Below are 6,718 nucleotides of genomic sequence, written 5' to 3'. Positions count from 1 at the left end.
AAGGCTAGGGTTCAATATCTAGGGTTTAGAGGGAACAGAGGATGGCTAATGAATGTTCAAGGGTGGAATAATATGTTTAAATAGGGGTCACAAATAAAAAATTATGGTTTAGGAACACCACCGACTATGCCCAACATACTCACATGTATGCCCAAAGTACTCCATCCGCAACGTTGACCTCCTCACTGACTTACACCCAACGTACTAGGATCGTATGCCTAGCATAAGTGACCATAGTGCAAACAATTATAAAGCCAGGGGATAAAATGGAAATACCTGTAACAGATGTTACACGAAGATTCCCAAGGAACACTCATACCCCATATATGGTAGGAATATTATCTGGAGTTGAGCAAAACTCCACGATTAATTAGAAGGGGATAATGATATGAATATCTACAACCCCCCCCCCCCCCCCCCCCCCCCCGCCCTCTTACTTATAAGTACATGTTGTTAGGAGACATGCCTTAGATATGTTTCATCATCAGTAATGCATATCCAAAGTCTTTAATCCTGGATACCTTAGATCAAAGTACTTTGCTCCATCAAAAAGCCTCATTAACTATTAATGCTAACCATCCATCCGAACTTTCCTAAGCTTACCACGTTTCTAGAGTTTGGTCAGAGCTCACTGATCCAAAGAAACCTTTTTATGGAGCATCATTGTACTTTGAATTTTTGTTTCTATCTGAAAACAAGTCATCCTGAGAATTGGAGTCCCTTGATCCGTAGGCCTTTATTTCTAAGATATCATTTTCAATCCTGGAGAGCCTCCCAAAGTCTGATCTTATAGAGTATTTTACAGTATTATCTTGTATCCTAAACACACATCATTTCCAAAGTTATCAGTAGGTTTTATCTTTCTCAAAAAAGTCATCTAAAGGACTCCACAAAAATCTCTCTTCTAAAGTGGAGACTTAGTCAAAAATTTGTGAACGTAATCCAGTAGTTCCAACACTCCTTCTAAAATAATCTTAGTATATTATATTATTATAATAAGTTGAAGGTTAGTATTTACATATTTTAAGGCGTTAGTATGATCACTCATGTTTGGAAATAGTAACAAGATTGGGTTATCCCATATTTAATAATATCTTCTCTTTTCCATATTTTGGGATTTGCTTTATGTAGAAAAGGCTATCTTTTATTCATTTTGATTTTTTTTGTCTTTGGAATTCGCTTTTATAAATAAAGGCTTATTTACATTGTAATAAACAAATTAAATGATATGAAAGTTTAGTGTTAATCTTTTATGAAAATCTTTATAGCTTATAGATCGTTGACCTTGATGGTTCATAATGGTATATTTATCATTTATTTTGGTGGACTTGAATATACGATTGTTGGTCATCACACCTTTCTTTGAAACAAATCGTTCGTCTCGTTGGCTCAACCTTTGTTCACTCTCTTGGTGGTTTCAAAGTTTCTTTTATTGTTAATCTCATTGAATTTATCTTTATGGATTTCTATGGTGGATCCTATTATACATAATTACTGGTTTCTTTTCTATAAAATTACCTTAATCAAATTCAATTGTGTAGCATATCAGTTACTGCTAAAACGAGTTACCATCCATCATATCCTTGTGCCAATGATCTCCTATGTAACATCATTGAGTAATACTTCGAAATGAGATATATAGAAAGGTTGGAATGAGATGGAGTGAATTCCTCATCCGATGGCTGGAGTTCCAGAAATAGAACCTAATAGTTTTGGCAAATATTATGAGTTGGAAGTGTCTAGAATGTGTGATCTAATTCAGAAGATGTTTCCTTGGAGTATTGTCTAAATCTTCAAAGTTTTCTTTGAGCAATAAGTGTTATAAGGAAGTTTTAGGTGTTTACCTCTCTAGAATCCAAGTTGAATGCTAATATGTTTAGTTTAGTATAAAACTGTTTACTACGTTCCTGTAAACACAATTGAGATTAAAGTTTTTTGAGTTGGTTTTTACTTCAATAAAAAAATCTGGGAGTTATGAAAACATTAGTTTTCTATTATTTTTATTTCCTTTTGAATTGGTATCTGAGAACATGTGACTGATTTTTTGTGAAAGAAGAAGAGCCTACAACATCAGAATCTGCAACAAGCCAAATCAGATAAAAAAAAAAAGTTTCCCTATGCAGAAGGAGTTGTGTGACAGCAACTGCCATATCTTTTTTTTGTTCTTCACACTAACATCTTTACATTATTTGTAGTTGTTATTTCCTTAGAAAAAAACTTTTTCATTTCCCTATGAGGACTTGAAATATTTCTTTCTATTGTGTGGAGACAAAACACATGCAACTCTGTTTTCGTGTGTAGAAGAAAAGCCTCAAAAAACCTTTGTTCTTTTTCTCAAAAAAATGTATGGGAACTTGTTCTTTTTTTCTCAAAGACCTACTATCTATTTTTCTATCAAAGTAACTCGAATTGTGTGGTGAACAAACCAATAGCCCCGTGTTAGAAGGTAACATTAGGAGAAGAGGAAGTTCTCCGGTTTAAAATTTGAAAAACATTTCACGTGGAGAATCTAAGCAGAATAACTAAACCATAACAGTGAACCATCAGGTTTCCTATTTCTTGCGGCAGGTTACAAATCTTTAGATCAATCAACAACTAATGAGGGATCAAAAATTAATCCTCGATGTCAGGAAGACAATCATCACAATCATCGGTGAAGGAAATGACTTCATTAACATTCTAACGCCCAACTTTGACATCGACGAACTACATGATTTGGAGGATGCGCATGGAGGTCCCACCCTCGATTCATGGCATCTGGAATGCGATTGATCATGGACTAGACAACATGAAGAAGAACAACATCATAAAAGGATTATTGTTTCAACCGATTCCGGAAGACTTAATCCGGCAAATCGGTAATCTAAAAATGGGAAAATAGATGTGGGAAGCGAGTAAAACCCACAACCTTGGAGCTGATCAAGTAAAGGAAGATAGACTCCAAACTCTAATCATTGATTTCAATAACCTCAAGATGAGTAAGACGCACAACATAAATGCATTCGCTGCAAAATTATCCGGAATTGTTTCGAAATCTTGTTGACTAGCAGAGATCATGACTAAACAGAAGCTTGCAAAGAAGTTTCTTATGAGTCTCCCTAGGTGATTTTTCCACATAGTCGTTGCCCTTGAACCAAGTTTTGGACCTCAAAAAAATAGGTTTCGAAGCTGTGGTAGGTTGCCTAAAAGCCTATGAGGAAAGAGTCAGGGGTGAAGACAAAGTAACTGAGACACAAAGAAAATTACTTTATGCCAAAAAGAAATCTATGAATAGAAAATCACGATTCATCAAGAGGGAGAGTTCGTGGTTCAAATTTCAAGGTAGAGTACGTGGTAGCAGATGTGGTCGGGGTAACACACAAGCTCACAGTCACTCGGAATCCATTGAAACTTGTAATGTTAAAAAACAAAAAGGAAAATAGCGTGATCAAAGAGATCTCTCAAACATCCAAGATTACCGATGTGATAAATACAGACACTTCGCTACAAGATGCTCGAATCGGACCAAAAACCATGAGAAAAACCTTAATCAGACACATGAAGGAGATACAGATCATCAAGAAGGGATGTTCTTTATGATGAATACAATTCAACAAACGGTGTTCTTTAACAAAGAAAAATATATACCTCCAAAAGTTGAAGTAAATGCTGATGAAGATGAAATTTGGTACTTAGACAATGGTGCGATTAACCACATGACGGGAAACTACTCTTATTTTTCCGAACTAAATAAGTACATAACAAGAAATGTGAGATTTGGAGACAAATCATGTGCTAGCATTTAAGGAAAAGTATCAATTTTGCTCGCAGGGAAAAGCAGTGAACAAAAACTAATGAAGGATATTCGTTATATCCCGTCAGTTCATAGTAATGTTATTAGTCTCGAGAAATATACAATAGTCGGTTCTGATATTCGAACTGGAGGTGATGTCCTAACCATGCGAGATGGAGATGAAAGATTTCTTATGGAAGTCCCGATACTGAAAATCGATTTTACAAAATAAAACTTAAAGTTGGTAAACACATTACTTACAAGCTAATTTCAATGAAGAAGCTTGCGTATGACACGCACGACTTGGCCACATTAATTTTGGTGTGATAAACTTGATACACAATCTAGCTAAAGGGGTATCAGTAACCTAACATGAAGACCAACTTTCTGAATCTTGCAAGGTTGAAACGCAAACGAAGTAGTAGGTTTGCAAAGAAAGCTAAGTATAGAGCTAAATATATTCTCGCGATGGTGCATAGAGATATTTGTGGAGTAGTTAATCCCCCACCCAAGAGGGTTATATTTTTATTTTAGTTCTTATTGATGATTTTTCTAAATACATGTGGTCTTTTATTTTAAAGCAAAAAAGCAGTGCATCCGATATTATTAAGAGTTTAAAGACATCATCTAAAAAAAGAAGTTGTGAACAGATCAAGACATTCAATACAGATAGAGGTGGAGAATTCACATCACAAGAGTTGAACTAATTTTGTGATGAAGAAGGGATAACACGTATGTTGACAGCTCCTTGTGCATCTCAACAAAGCGAAATTGTTAAATGGAGAAATTGGACTCTACTCGAGATGACTTAATGCCTAATGAAAGCAAAAAAATATTCTTAACCAATTTTGGGGTGAAGCAATTCGTCATACAACTTACATCATAAATCAAACACCAACTCAGGCATTGGGCGTTACAACATTCGAGAAATTTTATGGAGAAAAACCAAAACTTGAAGATTTGAATGTATTTGGGTGTGTTGCATATGAAAGAATTGTCTCAAAACATTTGAAGAAGCTTGATGATATGTCACGTCCATTAGTGTATTTTAGAAAGGAACCCAATTTGAGAGGATTTCGGTTATATAATCTGCGGTGAATTAAAATCATTATAAGTGCCTATGCAATTTGTGATCAAAATAAGATATGTCAATGGAGTAATGAACCCAAAAATCAAGCTAGAAATGGATCGGGTACATTCACAGCTCTTTGGAATAAAGAATAAGAAGCCCAATTTAATGGTGCTTCAAGCCTAACTTCAACTAAAAACAAAAAAACCATTAATCAGACCCAAACTTACCAAACCAATGACACTTATCACGTTTGTAGCATCACATTGCAACCTGTTTATGATAATAAGGATGCAAATTATGTACCAGTGCGATGATCCACTCGAACTTCAGTGTTGCCAAGAGGATTAGATGACTATGATCTTGATGTGGATCATTTAATGCTATCATCGAAGAAGAACCAAAGAATTTTAAGGAAGACAAAGTGAACAAGAATTGGCTCAATGTAATGAAGGCCGAAATAGACTCCATCAAGAAGAACATCACATGGAAACTTATCCTCCCTCCTAAAGATGCTAATCTTATTGGGGTAAGATGGTTGTATAAAGTAAAAAAGAAATAGGAGTGGATCAATTACAAGGGAAAAGGTATGTCTAGTGGCCAAACGCTATGTACAAGAGAAAGGAATTGAATTTGATGAAGTATTCGCGTCAATAGCTCGACTGGAGACAACAAGACTATTATTGGCTCTCGTAGCCAGGAACAGATGGAAGATTCATCAATTAGATGTAAAAAAGACATTTTTATATGTTAGCCAACCGGAAGGTTTTGTAAATAAAGGTAAAGAAACAAAAAGATACAAATTAGCAAAAGCTTTATACGGTCTTCGACAATCTCCAAGGGTATAGAATTTGAAACTTAATAATACTCTGAAAAATATGGGCTTTCAACAATGAATGTAATTGTTAGAGAATATATAATTTTTGTGGTTTATTTAGATGATTTATTCGTGATGAGAACAAGCGTAGAGTTCATAAACCAATTCAAGAAATTGTTGGTGTTACAATTTGAAATTTCAGAGTTGGTTAACTAACTTGCTATTTAGAAGAAGTATTTCAAGAAAATTATTGTGTAAAGGTGAAGCAAGAGTGTTATGCTATGAAGATTCCAAAAGTTGTAGACATGCAAGAGTGTACTTCAACTCAATGTTTGATGGGGCCGGGACTAAAGTTTCAAAAGCTCGAGATGAACTAGAAGTTGTAGCTACCCATTATTGAAAAATAACGGGTTGTTTACAATATCTCTTGAGTAGTTAGTCATTATATGAAAAGTCCTAGAGAATCTCATGCACGTGCTATTAGGCAAATTCTTTGTTACTTGCACGGTACAACATCTTATGGAATACTATACAAGCGAAGTAAAGATTTGAGATTTCTAGGTTACATTGATAGTAGTCAAAATGTAGATGTTGATGATGGAAGAAGTACAACAGGAAATCTCTTCCAAAGCGGAGTCTTAGGCAACAATTTATGAACACAATCCAATAGTTCCAACACTCCTTCTAAAATAATCTGATTATCTTATATTATTATAATAAGTTGACGGTTATTATTTATATATTTTAAGGCGTAAGTATGATCACTCATGTTTGGAAATATTAACAAGATTGGGATATCCCATATCTAGTAATATCATCTCTTTTCCATATTTTTTAGGATTTCCTTCATGTAGAAAATGCCGTCTTTTATTCATTTTCATTTTTTTGTCTTCGGAATTTGCTTCTACAAATAGAGGCTTATCTACATTGTAATAAACAACTTAAATAATATGAAAATTTAGTGTTAATATTTTATGAAAATCTTTATAGCTTATAGATCATTGATCTTGATGGTTCATAATGGTCTATTTATCATTGACTTTGGTGGACCTGAATTTAC

The sequence above is a fragment of the Lactuca saligna genome, chromosome 4 (assembly GCF_052625555.1).
Source record: "Lactuca saligna cultivar CGN05327 chromosome 4, ASM5262555v1, whole genome shotgun sequence".
NCBI lineage: Eukaryota > Viridiplantae > Streptophyta > Magnoliopsida > Asterales > Asteraceae > Lactuca > Lactuca saligna.
Note: the sequence above shows the minus strand (reverse complement) of the source record.